The following is a 24,349-nucleotide window of genomic DNA, read 5'->3' on the forward strand; positions in this document are numbered from 1 at the left end:
TGTGTCTAATCAAGGCACTGATAAGCTCTCATTACTCTTACTTAATCTGCAGGAGAAACTGGAAAGCCAGAGTTTGTGGTGTGCCCAGGTGATGAAGGGATTGCTCTCCTTGCCCTGCCTGGTGCCTGGCTCTGCTCTGCAGTCACACAAACTCAGCCCCATCAGATGCCACAGGAGCTTATATGCAGCACAGGTTGGTGCTGATGCAGCAGGCTTAAGCTCCTTATCTCCCTTCAATCCATGCTGCATGCTTTATCATTCATGTTTACTCCTTTTGAAATGTAGAATAAAAAGCCCTTTTTTCTAGTAATATTTCTTCTTTCCTTCCCTCTGCCAGCTTTATTGCTGTGTCCCTTAATTGCTTTCTTTCACCAAAGGTTTCCAGGTTTCATCATGCCAGTAAATAAATTATTTCCATTTATAAATCCATATAGTCTGTTCATAGCTGTCAATGGCTAATATACTCATTCATATCCTGAAAGGGCCCCACATCAAACCCTAATTAACATTTACTGAGCAGAAGAAAATTGTATGGAAGAAGCAGTTCTCTCTAGCCTGTGTAATACATACTTACTCATTTTTCCTTTCCTGGATTTGTGTCCTTTACTCACATTTGAATGGATTTGTTCAAACTCCCTTGGCTTTAGGCATGGCACATACAGACCCCTGTTCCCCCCAGCAGCCTGTGAAAGGCATTCTCCTGTGAACAGTGAGCATCCTAGTGGCATGGGAAGGCTTCCCACGGGTCTCCAAGTTCATTGTGAGCAGACATGCAGAGCCATGGCCACAGCTACATTCCTGTCTGGCCCCGCGCTGTGTCCCTGCACTGCTCCTCCTGCTCTCACAGTCATATGTTTGAGGGGAAAATTCAGCAGACCAAAAAGCAGTTTAAAATTAAGATCTCATTTTATAGAAGAGGAACCCCTTCTCTGGTGGTTCAGACCATTTGAAACTGTCTTAATTCCATTCTGGGGGCCATCCCTCTCTCTCTGCTACAACAGGTATTCTTTGTTTCCCCTGGCAGTGGACGGTAAAACACCTAATATCATATTCTAAACACCCCAGAGATACAGGAGTGCCTCCCATAGTGTAAATGCATCAGCAATCAGCATGCATGCTGCCATCCAACTGAGACCTTCCCCACCTGCACAGGTCCTCTCCGTGGGCCATGGCAGCTGGAAACTTGGCCTGTCTCCACTCCCACCCCTCCCTAAATCTAACCCTATAGGACAAATTCTCTCAGCATTCAATAGGGGGACAATGCAGCTGAGTCTTCAATAATTTGGCACCAATCTCATACTAACTCTCTTTGTTGGAGGGGTCTGGACTTTCTGTTGTGACAAAAACTTTCCCAGACTGAACTTTGTTCTCCTGCCAGATTTTTTTGTTTGTATTTCATTTTTGAGAGTGGCTTACCCAGAAGAATTGATATGTACACACACCCATTTCCTCTTTTATAGTCAGAATTTGTCCACATGAGTGTGAGAAAATGCAGTGATCTCTATTCAGTTTCCAGCACCAGAACTACTTTGGCTGAACATTGTGGAGGCAGAGCCTACAGAGAACTTGCTCACTGTGCAGGGAGCCCTTAGAGCAGCCTGCCAATACCTAAGGGGCCTGCAGGAGAGGGGGAGAGGGACTTTTCCCAAGGATAGGCGGTGATGGGACAAGGGGGAATGGCCTCAGGCTGAAAGAGATTTAGATTAGGCACTAGAAAGAAACTCTTTGCTGTGAGGGTGGTGAAGCACTGGAACAGGTTGCCCAGAGAAGCTGTGGATGCCCCATCTCTGGGAGTGTTTAGAGTCAGGTTGGACAGGGTTCTGAACAGTCTGGTCTGGTAGATGGCAGTGGAGGTTAGAACCAGATGATCTCCAGCATCCATTCCAAGCCAAACCATTCTGTGATTCTATGGAACTAAGACCTTTCTATGAGTTTCAAAGCTGAAACTGGTATGCACGAGAGAGACTAAAAGTTTCTACTGAAAGAAGTTACTGCCCTTTGGAATAAGGTAATTGTTATATATATTTTACTTCTAGTAGAAGAAGCTATATTAACAGAAGAATTTCTGTATTATTTTGTCACTTAAAGATATCATCTTGTCTTGCTTCAGATTGGAGGGCACAACCCATATAACTGCAAACAACAGATGAAAAGTTCATCCTTGCTTTTCAGTGACACTGATCATTGAGTTGTCATAAATCTGTGAAGTGCAGCTCTACTTTCTTCATGAACCTTGGACCTACTGTTTCTGTGGCACAATTATTTAGTTATTAATTTACATAGAAAAAAGGAAAAATTAATAAAACCACTTGCAGCTGAATTTTGTCATTCAGAGATCTAATCCCAGAGTGATTCTCTTTGCAATTGTTTAGAAATTAACTACTTGGCTTTTTTTAAGATGTAAGAGTAAAGAATTTTTTTAACTTAAAATATTTTGTCAGGTTTTTCTTCTAAAATAATATTAAGCCAAACGTAACAGGCAGTTTTTTAAAATTATTGATTTTACCACTGTAATGTAGTGAAAGAGTTCTGTTCAAACAGATATTTGCACAAAAAAAATATTTCCCATGCTGTATTTAAATAACTCAGGCCAGAATCATCAGTCTGCATGTGACAGTGCTGGCCATCAGTGTACCCCATCTCTGGGGGACTCTTGTAACAGGTGTTACTCAGGCTTCTGTTGCAAATTGCTGGTTTAATTTGTAAGCTTGAGCACCCCTCTGCCAATAAAGCCTTTGTACAACAAGAGCAGAAAGGCACCCTCTCTCAGGAACATGGCAATACCCCAATGCCCCACAAACAAAACTTCAGTATGAACCATTGTGAAGTCAACAAAAAATTATTTTAAAATTACACATTTTTAATTTTCCTAAGTGGATGTTTACAATCACAGTTTACATATTTCCTTGAAGGCTTAAATTTTAATAGCACACTTTTAGAAAATGGCATCAAATGTATTCCAGGGAGAGGTTAAGGTACAGATGCAGAAGGGAATAAGGCACTTGAGAAAACTGTGGGCAAACGGATTAAAACAGGGATTCATTTTCCCTACTTCCTAAGGTACTAACCAGACTGGTTGTCTAGATTTCCTGTGTATGGAAAGAATACCCAGAGGGCAATTCATCGCAATCTACTTAGGAGTTTATCTTAGACTGAGACAAAATAAATGTGCTCTGAAGGTATCCTTTCTCTCCACTAACTATAGGGGAACTGAAAGATGTGGTTTAAATTAGATATATAGGTTTTTGACAGCAAAGTGAGGTGAGATATATGGCTTGCAAAGTAAAAATGGGAGCAACATCAGCAGCTGAGAAATAAAAGGAAACTGCAAAGGGCCTTTGGGGTAATAGGAAAAATGTGGAAGATGGGAAATAACATAATTAGGTAATCAAGTGGGGTCACACAAAAGGATTTGAAGAGCAAGACAAAATGGTTTCGCAGCAACCAGGTGAATCTGACTGGGCTGTCATCCAGTATAAAAGAAAATAGAGAAAGTGATTAGGGAAAAGATTTGCAATAGTAGCTGCAAAAGTTGCTCTGCTCAATGCATGGATACAAGAGTCTCCTGTATGGATGCAAAAGAATTGCCAATCTTTGGGATATTGTGAAAATACAAAGGGTATTCAACTGCACTGTCTTCAAAAGATGAGGAAGGCGCTGAAGGTGAAAATGGGTTGCACTTTTACTGTAGTGGAGATAAAAAATATGATATGCCAAATTGAGTGAGAAAAGATTTTTTTGTCTTTGAACCAGATCTAAACCTCACTAAGAGGAAAATGTCTATTGCATGTTAATAGGGATTTTTTTTAGTCACCTATTGGGGCAGAATTGCTGGCTGAGATACTAGTGATAAAAGAAATATTTACATGGAAAATCTTCAATCATAGACTACAAAAGGGAATCTATTTCATTAAAAAATAAATAAAATTTACATGATTAAATAAAGAAATCTGCTCCTTGGCTATGCATTATACCACCTAGTCTTAACAGTCTGACTGTACATTTAATAGAGTCAGTCTGTAATATAACAATAAATATTACATAATCCAGACAAAGAAAGAGCAGATATGATTCAACCAAATCAGAATAATGAACTGATAAATAGCAAGTGACTGCAAAATGGCTTCCAAGGCTGGTTCATTTGGACATTTTGAGAAATTGTGCTATAAAAGTCTGTGGTGATCATCAATAACCCATGTTATCTGAAATCAATCACAGGGTAACTGAAGGCACTTTTAGAGCAAATCACTGCTTTCTGACTCATATTTAACTAAAATATTTTTATATTTTCCTTGCCCATCTTCCCAGCTCAAAATCTGAGCTACACTTCTTTCTGTTTTTCTAGGAATTCATCTAGGACTCCTATTTTTCTCTGTGATGTTTTGACTGCATTTTAAGCATAAATATTATGAATCCTTCCCTGTCAACTTTTGATTTACCAAACATTTGGCCAAGTCAATGAACACATTAAGCTCACTACATAATACCAGATGGCTTTATGGGCTTGTGTCCTCTCCTGGGCAAATCCTGCTGTCATCTCTGAGCATCTGCATGGGGCCACAAGGGATGTGTGCACTTTTCATTCATTCAGCTGGGTCACTCATCATTAATATTCGGAGGAGGAAAGGAGGTGTCAGACAAGAGAATTGGTTCTGGCTTCTGTTAGCACATTGACATGTCAATCATCCACCCTAGAGGCTGCCAGACCCAATTTAGAACAAAAGTAACTGCTGGGCTGAGCACAGCACAAAAGGAGACGAGCTTTCTTTGTGTTAACCAGTCCCCACACAGCGCAGAAACGCAATTAGAGTCTTCCTCACAAGCAATAACACATGAAACCCAGTCACTGCTGGGACGTACTTTGAGATAAAATCTCTGACCCCAATCACGTTAGGAACGATCCTGCTGCAATCATAGGGTGCTCTCAAACTGAAATTGTATTTAAAGTGCCTCTCTCAGGAAAGCAGTCCGACCCAGCATGGTGATAACTGGAATATGTTAAATTCCCTGCAATTTCTTACATGACAGCTTTGATCACTCATAAAAGGTACTGTTGTTTTCTAGATTAATACAGTCACCTTTAAAAGAAAAAGCAGCAGAAACAAATTAATCCTTAAGCTGTTTGATCCCAGTGCAATTCCCCAGCAGCTGCATGTGCAATAGCCTCCTAGTGCTCCCTACTGGAGTCCATCCAGAATGCCTCCTGCTTCCACAGGCAGCTTTCAGGGAAAAAGGTGTGTATGGTAGCAAAGCCCACCTGGGCTGAGCTGCTTGGACTAGGAAACAGGAATTCCTACTCCATGAGCCCTTCAGCCTTGTCTTCCAAAACTTTGATTTTTTTTGGAACTTTGAGGCAGTCAAAACAAATGTAAGCATCAGCAATGAGAGCGTTTGTTTTCACAGTTCATACCTGTGTACCATCAAGGGGCAAAATTTTCATTTTGCTCTGGCTGGTGGCTTTTCTCTCAGAAGATGGGCTAACATAGGACAGCTTTCAAGTGACTGCCTTTATAACAGCAGATTCAGACCTCTCAGCCACTGGGATCTGAATGTCAAAGTTAGCTTCTTCTCTGGCCTCAGTTGAACCAACATCTAGGCTGCAAATATTCTGTTGAAGGTTAAATATTTATTGTATTGATCAGCTCTATCTCTGTGTGTAAAATCTCGTACCCCCCATTGATATTCAGATAAACATTTTCTCAGGACAAGCCACAAGTACACCAGTAAATCTCTGTCAGAATCAATAGACAGACACCTTTCTATACCAGCTGAAGAACTGGCTTATTTAGTTTTAATATAAGGTTTTCAAATACATGTTCTTTTCCCTTATGCTTGCAGCCATCTGCTGTTTACTACATGACACACAAGCAATCCACCCTGAACTGCTGCCTGGGTCTGAATGTGGGAAATCTTTCACCTCCAGCATTTCTCATAACAGATAACCATTGTTTCATATACTTAATTTATTTCCTCAGGAAAAGATACGGAAAAAAAAGTATTTCAGTGTCTTTAATTCTCTTATTTCCTTTAGCTCCACTGACTATATCTGACTGCATCATGAAAGGTGCATTCTAACTGTGGCCTGGTTTCACAGTGAAGTTTTATGGCCAGCCATATTTAACCCAAAGTATGAACCCCACGCCTCTATTTCAGATCCTGTAAAACAAACACAGAACATCAGCAGCCAAAGGTTGTAGCCAAAATGCAGGAGTGGCAAACAGTGAAAGCAGGAAACAATAAACCACTTCTCCTTTAGCTCTCATAGCTATACATTACTAATGCTGTTCAGAGATAAATGTGTTTGAATGGCTGCATCTCACAAACAGGTGAGAAGGCTACTTATGTAGCCACCCTGGGTACAAGCAATGAAATATCACAAAATGTTTGTCTTTGCCTCTTACTTAGACTGGTACTTTATCTGCACAGATATTTTGATATTCAAGTACCTACAGACATTGTTGTATGATTGACTACACAAATTATTCTGCATCTCAATAACACGGTGCCATGTCCACAGAAAAGAAGAGTCAAAAGACAGTGATTTGATGAACTTTTAGGAGTGCATTTTGATCATCAGCATAAGACCATTTCCCTTTTAGAGTCTAAGAGACTAAATAAGCAGCACAGTGGCACTTTTGCATGCCTTAATAAATGCTACTATTATGTAAATTATATTATTCCAACCATTAATATCACCTTCAAATAACATGTTCTTGCCTATTTAATGTACTGTTGTAGTTTACTGAAAGAATAGGGCACACAAACTCTTGCACACAAACTCTGGCCAAAATATCAACATCAGTGAATTATATACCATGGCTAAAGAAAGAGATGCAGGGGATCTTTTGTGCTCTCTCAAAAATGGCCAAGTCACTGTGTGTGAGTCCAGCATCCCTTCTGAAGCTGTCTCCTCTAAATGGTGTGAGGGACCAAGGAACTCATGTTCACACCTTTTATCTCAAAGGTGTGTCTTCAGCAAAACGCTCATCCTTCAATACTTCAGACAAAAATATTGTGCAGAGGAAATATGCATATCTTAGGTCAACCTGAAGCCAAATTTCTCCACCACCTGTCACAACATGAAGAAAGGAGACTAATTCAGCTCAGAAAAAGTGCCATCACTGATGATGTAAACATTTGTATGGCAAGTAACTCAGGATGCAGTTATGTTGTTATACGTGTCAAAGCTATGTTACAAATACACACATTTAGATAGCACATCAGAGAGGAAGAGCACATCAGTGCTAACCTGTCAGAAAACACAGGATCTCTCTTTGCTCAGCAGAGGTTTGCTGGGTTCATTCATCCTTTTCTGTTCCCGTCTCTAAAACTGAGATGAATGCATTTTTTTACACATTAGGGAGATATATGAGGACCTTAGGAACAATATGAATAGCATTGGTATAAATATCTTCTTTTCATTTAAATTGTTTTTCCACAAGGAATGTTGCTGTTTCAGGATAAAGATGCTTGAATTTTCAACACACTGACAGCATTTGGATTAGTAACACTGCATTTTCTTCCCCTTGTTTCCATCAACATGATTTTTACATAAGACACAACTGGTCCCTCTGTAATTCATCTCCATACATAGCATTTCCACACAGAACTGTATGAATTCAGAGATAAATAGCTTGAGAAGGCAGTCTGCTTTCATTTGCATCATTCTCCATGTGCTCTCTGATCCGAGGTTAAGTTTAGCAGCTGCCTAATGCACAGTCCCAAGACTGAATTATCTCTGTTACTCATGAGGACAAGACCTCTTCTCATCATGAAACATTCTATCTGTTGCAGGACAGAGGAAAATACACACCAAATGGAGGGATGAGCCACCATTATTGTTCACTCACAGTTTTAGGAAGTTTTTTCATATTAAAAAAAAAAAAAAGGCATGTGAAAAGAAACTGTACCAGAGTACTGAAATAGTCAAGATTTTTCAGTTGAATTTTAAACAATGGAGTATTACCTAAGAAAACTCATACCAAAGCATCCAAGAGAGTATGCAGAATGTATTTAATGTTGAAGAAAAGTTTAGGAACATGTCCAATGGAGACTCCTCAGCCACAAAACAGAGTTTATGTTGAGAAAGCAAGGAAGTAAAGTTTAAAAATTTAAGAAAATTTATACAATACTTTGATTTTCAGAGATTAAAAACTGGCAATATTACAATAATATTTAAAATACAATGTTTCTTGTTAAAATCAGCTATAAGTCTATATAGGACTAATGAAAACACAGCTTCTTTCAGTGGAAGTTTAAGAGAAAACCGTCTCTGAGAAGACTGTGGCTCTTGATTTTTGATTAAAGACAGTCACAGCAACCTACATCTCCATAACTTCCAGGGTGGATCAATACTCCTCATCATACTGCTTAATGCACATGCTGAGATTAAAAAGTGCTTCTGCTGGTGTAAATCCCAGCAATCTCTTGTGATGGCAGCCTTGAAGAACATGATCCCTCAGCACTTTGCTCCCTAGCACAAAGCAAAGAAGCCAATCAGCCTTCTGTGACACAGTGCTGAGCTCCAGAGTGAGCTTTCTCAGCTGATGGTCCAAGAGCTCCTTGTTGGAAGAGATGTTAACCATCATTGGAAGCTATACTCACAAAGGGATTTAACGCTGCAAATTCCTCCTCAGATGCTTAAGCTGTTGGAGTTAAGTTGCAGCAGCACTCATAGCTGTGCCTACCACTAGATCTGAGCCCAAAAAGCCCCACAGATGATGGATGGATGGATGGATGGATGGATGGATGGATGGATGGATGGAGGGAAGGAAGGAAGGAAGGAAGTGGCGGAAGGAAGTGGCGGAAGGAAGTGGCGGAAGGAAGGAAGTGGCGGAAGGAAGGAAGTGGCGGAAGGAAGTGGTGGAAGGAAGGAAGTGGCGGAAGGAAGTGGCGGAAGGAAGGAAGTGGCGGAAGGAAGGAAGTGGCGGAAGGAAGTGGCGGAGGGAAGTGGCGGAAGGAAGTGGCGGAAGGAAGGAAGGAAGTGGTGGAAGGAAGGAAGTGGCGGAAGGAAGGAAGTGGCGGAAGGAAGGAAGGAAGTGGCGGAAGGAAGTGGCGGAAGGAAGTGGCGGAAGGAAGTGGCGGAAGGAAGTGGCGGAAGGAAGGAAGGAAGTGGCGGAAGGAAGGAAGTGGCGGAAGGAAGGAAGGAAGGAAGTGGGGGAAGGAAGGAAGTGGCGGAAGGAAGGAAGGAAGTGGCGGAAGGAAGGAAGGAAGTGGCGGAAGGAAGGAAGGAAGGAAGGAAGGAAGGAAGGAAGGAAGGAAGGAAGGAAGGAAGGAAGGAAGGAAGGAAGGAAGGAAGGAAGGAAGGAAGGAAGGAAGGAAGGAAGGAAGGAAGGAAGGAAGGAAGGAAGGAAGGAAGGAAGTGGCGGAAGGAAGGAAGGAAGTGGCGGAAGGAAGTGGCGGAAGGAAGTGGCGGAAGGAAGGAAGTGGCGGAAGGAAGTGGCGGAAGGAAGTGGCGGAAGGAAGTGGCGGAAGGAAGTGGCGGAAGGAAGGAAGTGGCGGAAGGAAGGAAGTGGCGGAAGGAAGGAAGGAAGGAAGGAAGTGGCGGAAGGAAGTGGCGGAAGGAAGGAAGGAAGTGGCGGAAGGAAGTGGCGGAAGGAAGGAAGGAAGTGGCGGAAGGAAGTGGCGGAAGGAAGGAAGGAAGGAAGGAAGGAAGGAAGGAAGGAAGGAAGGAAGGAAGGAAGGAAGGAAGGAAGGAAGGAAGGAAGGAAGGAAGGAAGGAAGGAAGGAAGGAAGGAAGGAAGGAAGGAAGGAAGGAAGGAAGGAAGGAAGGAAGGAAGGAAGGAAGGAAGTGGCGGAAGGAAGTGGCGGAAGGAAGTGGCGGAAGGAAGTGGCGGAAGGAAGGAAGGAAGTGGCGGAAGGAAGGAAGGAAGTGGCGGAAGGAAGTGGCGGAAGGAAGTGGCGGAAGGAAGTGGCGGAAGGAAGGAAGGAAGTGGCGGAAGAAAGTGGCGGAAGGAAGTGGCGGAAGGAAGTGGCGGAAGGAAGGAAGGAAGGAAGGAAGGAAGGAAGGAAGGAAGGAAGGAAGGAAGGAAGGAAGGAAGGAAGGAAGGAAGGAAGGAAGGAAGGAAGGAAGGAAGGAAGGAAGGAAGGAAGGAAGGAAGGAAGGAAGGAAGGAAGGAAGGAAGTGGCGGAAGGAAGGAAGTGGCGGAAGGAAGGAAGGAAGTGGCGGAAGGAAGTGGCGGAAGGAAGTGGCGGAAGGAAGTGGCGGAAGGAAGTGGCGGAAGGAAGGAAGGAAGTGGCGGAAGGAAGGAAGGAAGTGGCGGAAGGAAGGAAGGAAGGAAGGAAGGAAGGAAGGAAGGAAGGAAGGAAGGAAGGAAGGAAGGAAGGAAGGAAGGAAGGAAGGAAGGAAGGAAGGAAGGAAGGAAGGAAGGAAGGAAGGAAGGAAGGAAGGAAGGAAGGAAGGAAGGAAGGAAGGAAGGAAGGAAGGAAGGAAGTGGCGGAAGGAAGGAAGTGGCGGAAGGAAGGAAGGAAGGAAGGAAGGAAGGAAGGAAGGAAGGAAGGAAGGAAGGAAGGAAGGAAGGAAGGAAGGAAGGAAGGAAGGAAGGAAGGAAGGAAGGAAGGAAGGAAGGAAGGAAGGAAGGAAGGAAGGAAGGAAGGAAGGAAGGAAGGAAGTGGCGGAAGGAAGTGGCGGAAGGAAGGAAGGAAGTGGCGGAAGGAAGGAAGGAAGTGGCGGAAGGAAGGAAGGAAGTGGCGGAAGGAAGTGGCGGAAGGAAGGAAGTGGCGGAAGGAAGGAAGGAAGTGGCGGAAGGAAGGAAGGAAGGAAGTGGCGGAAGGAAGGAAGGAAGGAAGTGGCGGAAGGAAGTGGCGGAAGGAAGTGGCGGAAGGAAGTGGCGGAAGGAAGGAAGTGGCGGAAGGAAGGAAGTGGCGGAAGGAAGGAAGGAAGGAAGGAAGGAAGGAAGGAAGGAAGGAAGGAAGGAAGGAAGGAAGGAAGGAAGGAAGGAAGGAAGGAAGGAAGGAAGGAAGGAAGGAAGGAAGGAAGGAAGGAAGGAAGGAAGGAAGGAAGGAAGGAAGGAAGGAAGGAAGGAAGGAAGGAAGGAAGTGGCGGAAGGAAGGAAGTGGCGGAAGGAAGGAAGTGGCGGAAGGAAGGAAGGAAGGAAGGAAGGAAGGAAGGAAGGAAGGAAGGAAGGAAGGAAGGAAGGAAGGAAGGAAGGAAGGAAGGAAGGAAGGAAGGAAGGAAGGAAGGAAGGAAGGAAGGAAGGAAGGAAGTGGCGGAAGGAAGGAAGTGGCGGAAGGAAGGAAGTGGCGGAAGGAAGGAAGGAAGGAAGTGGCGGAAGGAAGGAAGGGGCAGAAGGAAGGAAGTGGCGGAAGGAAGGAAGGAAGGAAGGAAGGAAGGAAGGAAGGAAGGAAGGAAGGAAGGAAGGAAGGAAGGAAGGAAGGAAGGAAGGAAGGAAGGAAGGAAGGAAGGAAGGAAGGAAGGAAGGAAGGAAGGAAGGAAGGAAGGAAGGAAGGAAGGAAGGAAGGAAGTGGCGGAAGGAAGGAAGGAAGTGGCGGAAGGAAGGAAGTGGCGGAAGGAAGGAAGTGGCGGAAGGAAGGAAGGAAGGAAGTGGCGGAAGGAAGGAAGGAAGTGGCGGAAGGAAGGAAGGAAGGAAGGAAGTGGCGGAAGGAAGTGGCGGAAGGAAGGAAGGAAGTGGCGGAAGGAAGGAAGTGGCGGAAGGAAGGAAGTGGCGGAAGGAAGGAAGGAAGGAAGGAAGGAAGGAAGGAAGGAAGGAAGGAAGGAAGGAAGGAAGGAAGGAAGGAAGGAAGGAAGGAAGGAAGGAAGGAAGGAAGGAAGGAAGGAAGGAAGGAAGGAAGGAAGGAAGGAAGGAAGTGGCGGAAGGAAGGAAGTGGCGGAAGGAAGGAAGTGGCGGAAGGAAGTGGCGGAAGGAAGGAAGGAAGTGGCGGAAGGAAGTGGCGGAAGGAAGTGGCGGAAGGAAGGAAGGAAGGAAGGAAGGAAGGAAGGAAGGAAGGAAGGAAGGAAGGAAGGAAGGAAGGAAGGAAGGAAGGAAGGAAGGAAGGAAGGAAGGAAGGAAGGAAGGAAGGAAGGAAGGAAGGAAGGAAGGAAGGAAGTGGCGGAAGGAAGTGGCGGAAGGAAGTGGCGGAAGGAAGGAAGTGGCGGAAGGAAGGAAGTGGCGGAAGGAAGTGGCGGAAGGAAGTGGCGGAAGGAAGGAAGGAAGTGGTGGAAGGAAGGAAGTGGCGGAAGGAAGGAAGTGGCGGAAGGAAGGAAGGAAGTGGCGGAAGGAAGTGGCGGAAGGAAGTGGCGGAAGGAAGTGGCGGAAGGAAGGAAGGAAGGAAGTGGCGGAAGGAAGTGGCGGAAGGAAGTGGCGGAAGGAAGTGGCGGAAGGAAGTGGCGGAAGGAAGGAAGGAAGGAAGGAAGGACGGAAGGACGGAAGGAAGGACGGAAGGAAGGAAGGAAGGAAGGAAGGAAGGAAGGAAGGAAGGAAGGAAGGAAGGAAGGAAGGAAGGAAGGAAGGAAGGAAGGAAGGAAGGAAGGAAGGAAGTGGCGGAAGGAAGGAAGGAAGTGGCGGAAGGAAGGAAGGAAGTGGCGGAAGGAAGTGGCGGAAGGAAGTGGCGGAAGGAAGTGGCGGAAGGAAGTGGCGGAAGGAAGGAAGTGGCGGAAGGAAGGAAGTGGCGGAAGGAAGGAAGGAAGGAAGGAAGGAAGGAAGGAAGGAAGGAAGGAAGGAAGGAAGGAAGGAAGGAAGGAAGGAAGGAAGGAAGGAAGGAAGGAAGGAAGGAAGGGCAGCTGCTGGGCAAAACCCAGGCGAGTGGCAATAGTCTGAACAGGGAGTGGCTTTCTGGAGGTCAGGCTGAAAGAAATGGCCAAAACATCTGAGAAAGAGGCAGATCATGTAGAAGGATACTACAGACCTGAACCATAATCTGCTCTGATGCAAGGCTTCATGGGCTTTTGAGAAAAGATCTTTGAAAGAAACTGAGAAGAAGAAGAGACAGGAGCTGATCCAGCACAAAGGGACAAGACACAGGCACCAGAAGTGAGTTAATCTCCAGGTCAAAGATAAAGAGCTTCAGCAAAAGATTTGCTACAGAACAAAAGCTTCAAAGATCTCAAGAAATCCTGGATCAGCTGATGGAGGAATGGATTAGGGAATCAAAATGAAAAACATTTAAAGGAAGAAGAATGAAATTCTGTGGCCAAATTTAGAGTAAAAGAGAATGAGGATGAGAAGAGATGTAAATGTGCTGCTAAATGTAGCTGAGAGGAAAATTCAGCAAGTCCCAGAAATTTTGGCCAAAAATACGCAACAGAAAGTAAAATACATCAAGGAAATTGTTTGGAGGAAAGAAACCACTGCTCTTAACGACAAATCTTGGTGGTGAAAAATATCATCAACAGGAAACAGAAGAAAAAATCAGAATAAGAGATCAGAGAAGTTAATATTTCAGCAAACAACTAGATGTCTTCAAATGCTTCTTATAGTGCAGATAATCTTAAAACTTAAAGAAAGATTACAGCTAATCTTTCAATGATTAGTCCAAAAGATAGCTTGGAATTTATTCTTTTCAAGATTTGTCAAGAAATCTGGATTGTGTTGAACTAAAATGGTTTCATTTTAACCTTGCTGCATCCAAGGAATATGCCAACCACCATCTCTCCTGGCAGCCTGGCCTACCTCCCTGCTGCTCTGATGTCCTTTGGTGGCACAACACTTGAAACACATGGTAAATATACCTAATAATTATAAATTTCAAATATATTTAAATAAATTTTAACCAGATAACTGATTTATGCAGGTAAAAAATAAAGATCTCTTCACAAGATATGTTTACCCTTCATTAACTTTGCAGCTTTGAGGAGGAAGAATTGCTTGTATCTGTTGTGCAGGTGTTTTTGGCTCTGGAATGCAAGATAAAATACATAAATTTTTCAGAGTTCAGAACTAGAAGAGTTTATTTTAGGACAAACTAAAACAAGAACATAGTTATATTTAATTGAACATGTAACTAGCTAGTTTGCATTTCTGTTGTTGAATATACCATTAGTCAATACCTGGACAAAGAACAGTGTCACCTGAAAAAGTGAACAGCTTTCTTTCCTAGAAAATGAAGGCTGAGACAAAGTTCATGGCATTAGGCTCTACACCTTTGTGAGGAGGAGCAGCAGAGCATTCCAAGAGCAGGCAGTTCCAGCTGATGGCAACTGCACAATTGGTGAATGATGAGTGGGAAATAGACTGCATTTGAGAGCAAGCCTTGGTCTGGATGTTAGCAAAGACATTTAGCAGCTTCTGCCTTGAGAAACTAAGTTTGGGTTTTCCCAAGCATGGGGCTCAAAAATAATGTCTCTCTTCTAGAAGAGCAAAATTCTGAGCAAAGCAGAAAAATCTAGCAGCTGGGAGAGCCTAACCCTTTCACAAGCACTTCTGAACACCAGAATATTAGTTTTGTTCAAGCGCCTGTGTGAAATTTCCTAGCTTCAGACTGCAGCCCAACAAGTCAAAAGCACATTTTGACAGAAAAGAAAGTAAAGCTGCATTTTGCCAATATAAATCATTACAATTTGAAGACTTTTTCCTGCTAAAAATTCAAAGAGACTGTAGAAGCAGGATAGCCTAACAACACTACACTTGGAAATACGCGTTCCCAGCAGAATTGAGGAATCTAATTTGTAAATCATAACAGCAAGATATTTGCATACTTTGAAATTTACAACATTTTTTACACTGCCTTCCATCATAGTCATCTGCTGAGCGATTCTAGTTAAACTTTCCTGCTTTTCAGATGGACTTGGAAAGCAATGGCTGTGGTTCTGATTTCTGTGTGCAGAGACTCTGGTGAGGCACAGGCAATGGACTGGTTTGCTGCTTGCCATGCACTTATCCAGCAGTACAGAAACTTGCTCCAGCTCAGTAAGGAACCCTAATACTACACAATTCTTATTATTTCTGGATAAATATAGAACGGTAACCAGTTTCTCTTTAAAAGAAAACATGATGTTACCTCTTTCTGGCCTGAGCAGAGACCCAGGAGTCTGGAGTCTTGTGAGTTATTTCAAATGCAGAAGAAACTCCCAGAGGCCAGCAAATCTTGGATATAAATTACCTTGTTACAAAAACTGTTCAAAGTAACCTTTCCTCAGTGCAAAAGAAAATAAACAACAAGAGCAGGTTTCTCAGCAAACAGGTAAAGGTTGTCCCTTTCTGAACAACACTTAGAATTCTCTCTCTGTTTTCTCCCATGCCTCTTTATAATTGTCTTTTGTAGACTTTTCTCCTGGTTATTTCTGCAATTTGGCATCCCACAGATTTTAACACCATCATATTACAAAATCCATTTGTGCTGTGACTTTTTTCAACACAAACTATTTTCATTACAGTTTTCTGAATACCTACAGAAGCACAATCTTTTCTTACCTTTATTCCTCACAAAAACCTTTTGTTAAGCCTCTAAGCATTTAATGACATCTAGCCACCTATGACAACATCCTGGTTTTGAACATTTAGCAACAGCTGCAGAATTTCTCATTGCTGCGAACAGCAGCCGTATCCAGCCCTGTGCCCCAACATCTATTTCAGCAAAAGGCAGACAAAGATAAATTACCCTGGGGTTTGGAGATAAAGAAACAGCAGCATAATAGTTCTCATAAGTGTCAGTGCTGCAGCTTCAGAGGTGACAGAAAAGGAATTGACTCAGGAGTCACTGTGGACACACAGCACAACAGGATAAGCTGGGTGCAGGGGAGGAAGATATCACAGTAGTGCTGCCTTTGGAAATCCTGTCAGTGGGTGAATGCTGTGAAATACACAACATCCAAACAATAGTATGGATTCATACTTAGCAAGACCTTGAAACATGATCTTACTTGTCTTTCACGCTGCATTTCTGGAATAGTGTTTTTGTTTTGTAATAACCCCCTCCCCTCCTTTTCCTAATTAGCCATATCTGAGAAGAGAATCCACTCTTCCTTTTAGTTTTGAGCAATTATGGGCAGGCATCTATCTAGATGTCTGTGAGTGTGCCTGCAGTGCATGTGAAGGTCTTAATCCTAAAGTGAACTCTATACAGCAAACAAACAAGCTTTTTGTGGATTTCAACTGGGACACACAATATTTACAAAAAATATTTACAAAACTATTTTGAAATTTAGAATAAAACCCATGAGGGATTTCAAAGCAATGTTTAAAATTGATTTGGATAAGCTCAGCTTTTAGGATTACTTCCTGCTACTCTTTAAAATAACTGGATTATCTGAAGGATGAAGAAATCTTTGACCCATATATTCTAGTTACTGTCTCTTTCTCCCATTTCCTTGGTTTTAAAGCATATTAAGACAAGCTAACCCACATAAGTGTCTTGTGGGACACTAGATCCAATTTTAGCCATGCAAAAAGTACCTGTGTAACACAGGAAGACAGATGGACAGACTCTTATTTTAGCACATATTGCAAGGCAGAAGGAAACCGATGGAAAGCAGAACTTGAATTTCTCTCTATCTGAGAAAAGTACAATCACAGAATTAACCCAGAAAATTATAATAAGATAAAACAATACAAACAAAAACCACAAAATACAAAACACCCACCAAACAAACAAACAAACAACCCCCCCAAAATCCACAAAACCACCTTCATGCTGCTTGTATTGATACTTCTCATATCAGTGTTGGTTACATGCTCATCAAAGCTACAAAAGCTACATATTATCAAGGAGAAAGGACAGACAGGAATGTGGCAACTTAATTTATCAGTGAATTCCCATTTCCCTCCAGGGAGGATGTGACAGGCAGAGAAGAGAGTAACATTAGGGGAAACTGTTCTTTACCAGGAAAGAAATGAGATATATATTAGGTAAGGAAATACAATAGAAGCACTGGTCCAAGGGTGTGAAGCAACAATCCTTTTCCAAGCAGGGACCACAGCTGTTTTAGGTAGGATCTGCCAAAAGTCCAAGGAAATCTGAGTCTCGTGACAGTGCATCAAACCTTGCTCTTCCATGGCACTGGCACAGAGTAGCACACAGTGAGGCTGCAGGGATGTGGTCCCAGGGCAGACAGGCTGTGGAGATGCTGCCCTGGCTCTCCACAGGGCCACTTAAGGGTCAGTAAAGGGCCACTTTAGCCATCTAAAATTATGCATGAGGTGAGTCTCCTGCATCTGCACACACAGTAGATATTTGACTTCATTCTCCTGTACACTGGCTCCACCACCTTTACATTCATTCTTTCTTTGAGCAATGTGTTGATTTAGATAGCACACCTGCCCTCCCTTTCATCCAGGAGAAATGCACACAATGTTCAATGCTAAATGACCCACATGGAAGACTATCTGACTGACCTAGAGAGTAGTAAGTTTTACTGTTAACTTATTTTTTTCCACTTGGCTCTCTGACATACCTCACTGAGAAGTCAATATCATTATGGCCCCTGGAAAAGTATATGTAAAACAAAAACACGGCACACACAGAGTCCTTTGGTGGTTTTGATTTCTTGTTCCCTTCCCCATATTAAGACCAATAGATTGATTTGAGAGATAAAACAGACAACAGTAACATTTCAATTTAGTAATAAAGTCACAAAATTATTTTCTTAACTATATTTAAACAGTTTCTTTACCAAACATAGGCATTTCCACACTGGGACAGGGGAGGGCACTAAAGAGTTATACATAGATCTGAAAGCTGAAGCAATGCTTTGTTCAACACGTAAATTGGCTCGACAATGATTCCAGGATCAGCATGTACACTTCTTGAATGAAAAAAAAAGCTTTGTTACAGCCTATTTTAGTTGCTTAAAGGGCTTCCTTAATCGTTGGGAAAAGCTGCTGAAGCCGAGCTTTGCTTTTGTACTTTATCTAATCTTTCAGCCAAGTAAGGAAAAATACATCCCTGTGGTGGTTTGACCAGGAAGAAGTGAGAATTCTGGGAAGCTGTGGTCAAACTAATGAAAGTTTTGGGTTTGAGACTGGCACTTGGTGTAGCCAGTGGGGTTTAGACACACCTCTGAGAATACACAGGGGTTAAAAAGCAGGGCACTGCTCTTGGCACTCTCTCTTGGGACGTCGCGGCGACGAGGTCAGATCACCCTCCCCTGTCCAGTCGCTGCTGCTGGGCGGGGGAGGGGCAGCCATGCAGTAAGCCCGGGGCCTGGACAGAAATGGGAGGTGAGGAAGCCTTCGAGGATAGAAAGGTGGAAAGATCTCAGAGAGTCAGCCCTCGGGCAGCCAGCCCCCCCTCCCCTCCCCAGGAGGGAGAGAGAGAGAGAGAGCCGGCGACACCGAATGTGATAGCAGCCGGCCCAGGAGGAGAAAGGGGGGAGAAGGGTGCAGCCCGGCTGGCTGCAGCAGCAGCACGTGTGGGAGTATCATCGTTCTGAGATAGACAGAGACTGAAAGTTTTAACCCCTTTCTTTCATGATTGGAGCCTTACAAAAATGCTAATCCTCCTCGAAGCTGAATAAGAAGGGAGATAAGAGATGAGATGAGACAAGGACCTGGCCCGAAGAACGTAGAGATGATTAGATGGGGAGAGATGATTTAGAGTGGCCTTTTGGCTAGACTTTTCTTGTAGCCATAGACTCAGTTGTTCCTGTGACACAGAGACTGCATTTAGGGGGAGGCAGTGCCTCAGAACCAGGAGGGTTCTTCGTGAGGACCCCCCCGGCCCCAGGGGGTTGGAAAAATATGGGAGAGACAGATGTCCCAAAGCAGAGACTGTGCCTTTTTAGAGTGAGACAAGGCATCCTTGAAAGACAACCCTAAAAGCAGCTCTAGCCATGCGCAGTGGTGAGAGCACTGGACATAGAAAGAAGATGTCACAAGCGGCAAAAGGACTTTTTCCGGGCGGTGCCGAAGTGACAGAGAAGCACACGAAGTTTCAGTGTGTTTCCAGGGGAAGCCTATAGAACAAGAAAGACTCCTTTCCTCTTCATGAACTGCAGTTTGAGTATACTAAAATGTGGGGCCAAGGCTGGGCAGTTGATGATTTAAGAGAATGTATCAGATTGAGAAAGTCAAGTAGTGGGGAGGGGAGAAAGTAGTTTTTATAAGGTTTTCAATTTTTTTTTCTTTTCCTTATAGTCTTTCCCTATTTTCCTGTAGTTTAAGTAATAAAGTGTTCTTTATGTTTAAGCTAAAGCCTGTTTTGCTTATTCCTGGTCACATCTCACAGCAGACACCAGAGTGAGAGCATTTTCATGAAGAGCACTGGCTCTGTGCCAGGCTCAAACCATGACAATCCCTTAGAATGTGTGGGGCTCTGAGAGAAGTAGATGTGGTTTGAACAAGACTAGTGTGTTTAGGCATTAGTTTTATTTGTTTCTAGTCAATCAAATTAAGTTTTAGGATTTAAAAAATGGGTTATAAGACCCTTGTGCTACCTGGGCTAATACCACTACAGAATGGAGACAGTTCTTGGATAGTGTCAGTTTGGACAATCAACTGCAACCATTACTGCACTGACAAGAAATGTCCTGCAAGACTATTTGCAAACTTACTGCACTTGTTAGCTCCTTATGGGAAGCAATGATTCATCTTCATGTGCATATGTGTTTTGTGGACAGAAATGAACAACACACAACTATTTACATAATTAATTACCATCAAGCTCCGAGTAGCGTATGAAGCTGAGACAATTCTTCCCATTTTCTGCCTGTCAGAGTCCACTGACAGCTTCCATCACAGCTCAGAACATGAACTGAGGTCGTTCTTTGTACAAGCACATCTGAATGAAGACTCTTTTAATTATAGCAACTTCTTTTTAATTAGTGTGTAATTCTGTAACCAGTGGTAACATTTGTCATGGTGCAAGGCTATAATCAGATCTCACGCACTGGTGGATGAGTTTATCACTGCAGAGATCAGGAAGGCTTTATGAACAGCATTCAATAGTTCAAAAAAGTACAAATTCTATATTTTTCTGCAGACCTTTTTTCCTGTTTTTCATACTATGCAACATGTAATAAAGCAGGAGTAAACCTTGGTGTGTTGGTCAGTCACCAGAGAGTTATGAGGCAAAGTTGTGCAGTGCACGTGAGGAAAAGAGATGCTAACAGAGATGGAGAGGCATGAATGCCACTTCACAGGTCACTGATACAGTTCTGGCCCACTGTTCTGGTCAACCCTGATCAAAAATATAAAATTTTAAAAATGGAGCAGAGATATCAGAGGAAGGCTGTTAAGCAGCCCTGAAGCTTTTGAGTTGATGGATATCCTGTATGCAATGAACACATATGTAACATATCCTAGGGCTCGATTTTGAAATACATCCAACTCTGCATCACACTTTTCATTTAGCAACTCCAACAGATGCTCTGGGGTAAAAAGGGTTCCTCTAGCCATCTGGATTACATTCTCCTTATTGACGTTTTAGAAGGAGTATCACATGCACCAGAAACAGAACTAAGGAACAAAGAGAGGCGTGGAGGAGAATGCCTACCTGGAGAGTCCTGGACAACAGCCCATGCAGAGGTGTGGTGGAAGAGTCCAACAGCACAAGTCCTCCAAGAGCTCACCACCCCAAGGCCAAACTCTGCTCTGGTTTCCAGAGAAGCACAAGCTTGCTGCCTCATGGTACAGAGAGACAAGTCCCCTGATGGCTCACAAGACTTGTTTTTCTCTCCATGATCACAGTCTCCCATGCCAACCATGTTTTTCTCCACAGGGACCCTATGCCTGGCTGCCAAGAGATGGACTTTTGTGAGAAACAGAATTTTCACAGAAGCTGGACCTGTCCCCAACAGATGGAAAGGGTTCAGGTGCTTATGGTGTCCAAAGTATATATAATGTGAACCCATTTTTCCACTTTGAAAGAAACAACAATGAAAAACACATTGCAAACAGAAAAATTAAGCTTCTTTTGAATTTCAAAACAAAGCAAAGAAGGAATCACTTTATCTTAAGAAAATAACAGGAGCTTGCAAAAACAAGGACGAGCTGTGCAAATGTAACCATCCTGACTTTGTGGGTGTAATAGAAAACAGGAATCATAAATGCACACCATGTGTTACAATATTTTTTTTGAAACAGATCTGGCTCCTGTGCTACCATACTGACACAGACTCTCCAAATCAGTTGTAAGGACATTGCCATGAAAAACAAGAGCGAGGGAAGTGCTCGGTTTTCCCAGGAGCCGCTGGGGTTACTGGAGGTTATTTCCTCGGCACACTGCGCTGCCTGCGCCCCGTCCTTCCTATTACACACCCTGCCTTTGTGCCGCCCCGCTTGCCGGGGAGAGAGCTCCGCGCCTTTGCCGTTTTGTTCCCTTCATTACCATGCAGACAATATTCGGCTGTTCTCAAGGAAGGCCTGGGATCCCTGCTCTTTTCCCAGGCTTTCTTCTCGGCCATGAAAAGAGGAGAAACAACGAGGAGCCTGTTAGGCTGCGTCTCGCCAAGCCATGGGCTGATGGTGATGCAAGGGGCGGGCGGGCGCTGAGTGGCTGCGGCCGCACTGGTCATGCTCTGTCCCGGCGTGGCGCGGCAGCCGCCGCCTCACACCTCGGCCCCGTCGCCGCACCAGGGCGGCCTCGGAGCGCCAGCCGAGCGTGAAGGGCGAGGGATGAGCCCTCACACAGGGACGGCTCCCAGCTCCCGCCCGGAGCCCGCCCGGAGCCCGCGCCATGCCCGGCTCACGCTAAGGAGCCCGCCTGGGCTGCCGGTATGGTGATGGTGATGATGATGATGGCGATCGTTATTAGCTGGTGAAAGGGGATTTTGTGAAATTGGGGCTGGCTGGGGGAGTAAGCGCAGAAGGAGCAGAACCGAATCTGTTTTGGTTTCGCAGATCTCAGCCGACGTAAATCAGCAGAGCCTCATTGCCTCCAGCGGCAGATACATTCACATAGAGATCAGCTCAAAAGCCGCTCCGTGATGTCAGATATGTCAGATAACCGAAGGCGGTTTATCTCTGCAACTGTTGCACAGTTCCTTGTAGGGCAATTAGTAAGCTAGATGTCTACTAGCATACATTTAAACAGAAACATTAAAGCAGTAGGTTTAATGTCCGCTTTTTTTCGCCTTTTTTTTTTTTTTTGCTTTTTTTTTCATTTTTGAAATTTCATTTTGCCAAAAAGATATTTACTATTCTCAATGGGAAAAGAAAATCCTTAGGCAGTCCTTTGGTGATTGCTTTCCCATTTTAATTTTGAAAATGAGTTACATTATTACAACTAGAGATAGGTGGCCACGAAAAGACAGTGAATAATTCTCAGGCTTGTTGTGCGATCTCTCCAGACACCCAGAACAGAATGCAATTCCCCACATATTTGAGGTTTATTCACAGTAGAATGCAGTAAATACAGGATTTATCCTTGCTAGCAAACTTGTTAACTAGGTCTAGTTTTTCAGTCTTCATTCTGCCTTCACTCTGCCTACTAAAGACTGACTCCTGAGGTGACACATTCAAACACTTTGTGTCTCACAATGCTTACAGCCTCCTGACAGATCCATGGGGAATGCAAAGCAATGGAAGTTTGCAGCTTGTTTTCAGAGGGGCAAGACACTGAAAGCACATAGCCAAGTTTTTCTGAGAAAATATTAGACCTAAGTGAAAGAAGAGGAGGACGAGTGGGAGGAATGAAGCATTCCATGTTATCTGAAACATCTCTCACCTTAAAATTGGACCAACTTCCAAAGTATCAGTGAAAGTACTGTTCAGCTGCAGCTTCCCAAGACATTGTGGTATCATTTAAACTTGCATAAGGAGTGTCAGACAGCATGCATGTTTTACATGCCTTCCAGAGCCTTGAGTTTGAAACTATATTTTAATTCAGCCAAATTATAGGTGGTAAAATAATTAATTGTTAATTGTAATGAAAATAAGTGCCCAGGTAGCTAACCTGCATGCCTTTATACTCATTAGAACACATAGAAAAAATAAACAGTAAAGCCCCGATTATCACCCAGCAACACAAATATTCATCAAAAAAGCCTCCCCTCAAGTTTGTCATCAGTCAGTCAGACTTTTTAAGTGTTACACAATACATTTGCAATTTTCTATCTGCTACATCCATTTCTCAAGAGTTTGTAGGTGCTGCTTGTTTCTGCAGCTCAATTACATACAGTGCATGTACAAAAAGTCTAATGAACATTTTCATTTGGGAGATCAGAAGTTGTCTTGTGAGTAGTTCAATCTCTCATTGGCATTTGGACATAGACACATAATGACAGCAAAGCCACGCACCCACCAGGACATTCAGGCTCTCTTCTCTTTACCTTGCTGCATCTCATACATGCACACACATGTTTATGACAATAGGAAATGTGTGCAGTAGAGGGGCTACAATTGCACTAGTAAAATCAGAAATTAGAAGTGCTTGGAAATTGGAAAGGATTTCTGTATTAAAAAGTAAAATTAACATCAGCTGATGAATTCCCTGAGCCTGCCACTCTATGTTCTTATGGAAAACAGAGCTAGGGAGAGGAGTGTTTGGGGTTGACTGTTATTGGAAGAAAAAGAAAACTAAGCAAGTCACAACCTAGAAAATTTCAGTCTTCCCCCAAGCAGTTTTCTTTGCTAATTAAGTTGTCCTCATCATTAGACTTTTTTCTTTTCCTATAAAAACGAGCTATGTTGTATGACCTCACCCTTTTTCTTCATGGTACTTTTCATCTCATTGCTCTGCTCTGCAGCAAAACCTACAATTTGCACAAGGTGTTGCAATCCTGTGCTGTTAGGATTCTCATTATGACTTGGCAATTCACTGTTCAACCTGATTTTAACTCACTGCTAGTAATTCCTTCCCAAAGCCACCTTTCTAACATGAAGTCTGAAAAAAACTAACAACAGTGATTTCTCAAAAGTTAGTTCTGTTCTGGGTGTTACCCAAAGCAATGGCTTCTGGATGTGGATGCCCCATCCCTGGCAGTACTCAGGGCCAGGGTGGATGGGGCTTTGAGCAACCTGGTCTAGTGGAAGGTGTCCTTGCCCACAGTAGTAATGATTTTCAAGGTTTCTTCCAAGACAAACCATTCAGTGATTCTATGACCTCTTGTATTTCTCCAACCACTTCCTGTTTTTCACTGGGTCCTCTAAGCAAAGTCAAGAATTGCTTGAGCTGTAATTTTTAACCTCTAAACATTTCAAGTGACATACAGAAAGTGTGTCTAGAAAGAGGAAGGTGAGGCCTGTGAACAAAGCACATTGCTTTGGTTTTATCTTTGTTATCATGCTCACAATTGTACTGCAACAGGTTTTCCTAGGCAAAAACTACATAATGTTGATACTGATAGTGACTGAAAAGCAGCAGAACAAACAGAAGGTAGTGAAAATATTCAAACAAATCACAAAAGATAACTAGGGGGCTATGCCACTTGAGAATCCAAAGAATTGATTGCTTTGGTAAAATTTATAAATTATATTAAAAAAAAAAGATAAAAAATCAGTAAAGCCTACATAGACCTCCAAAGGAAAAAAAAAAAAAA

This window comes from Zonotrichia albicollis, chromosome 3 (assembly GCF_047830755.1).
Source record: "Zonotrichia albicollis isolate bZonAlb1 chromosome 3, bZonAlb1.hap1, whole genome shotgun sequence".
Classification (NCBI taxonomy): Eukaryota; Metazoa; Chordata; class Aves; order Passeriformes; family Passerellidae; genus Zonotrichia; species Zonotrichia albicollis.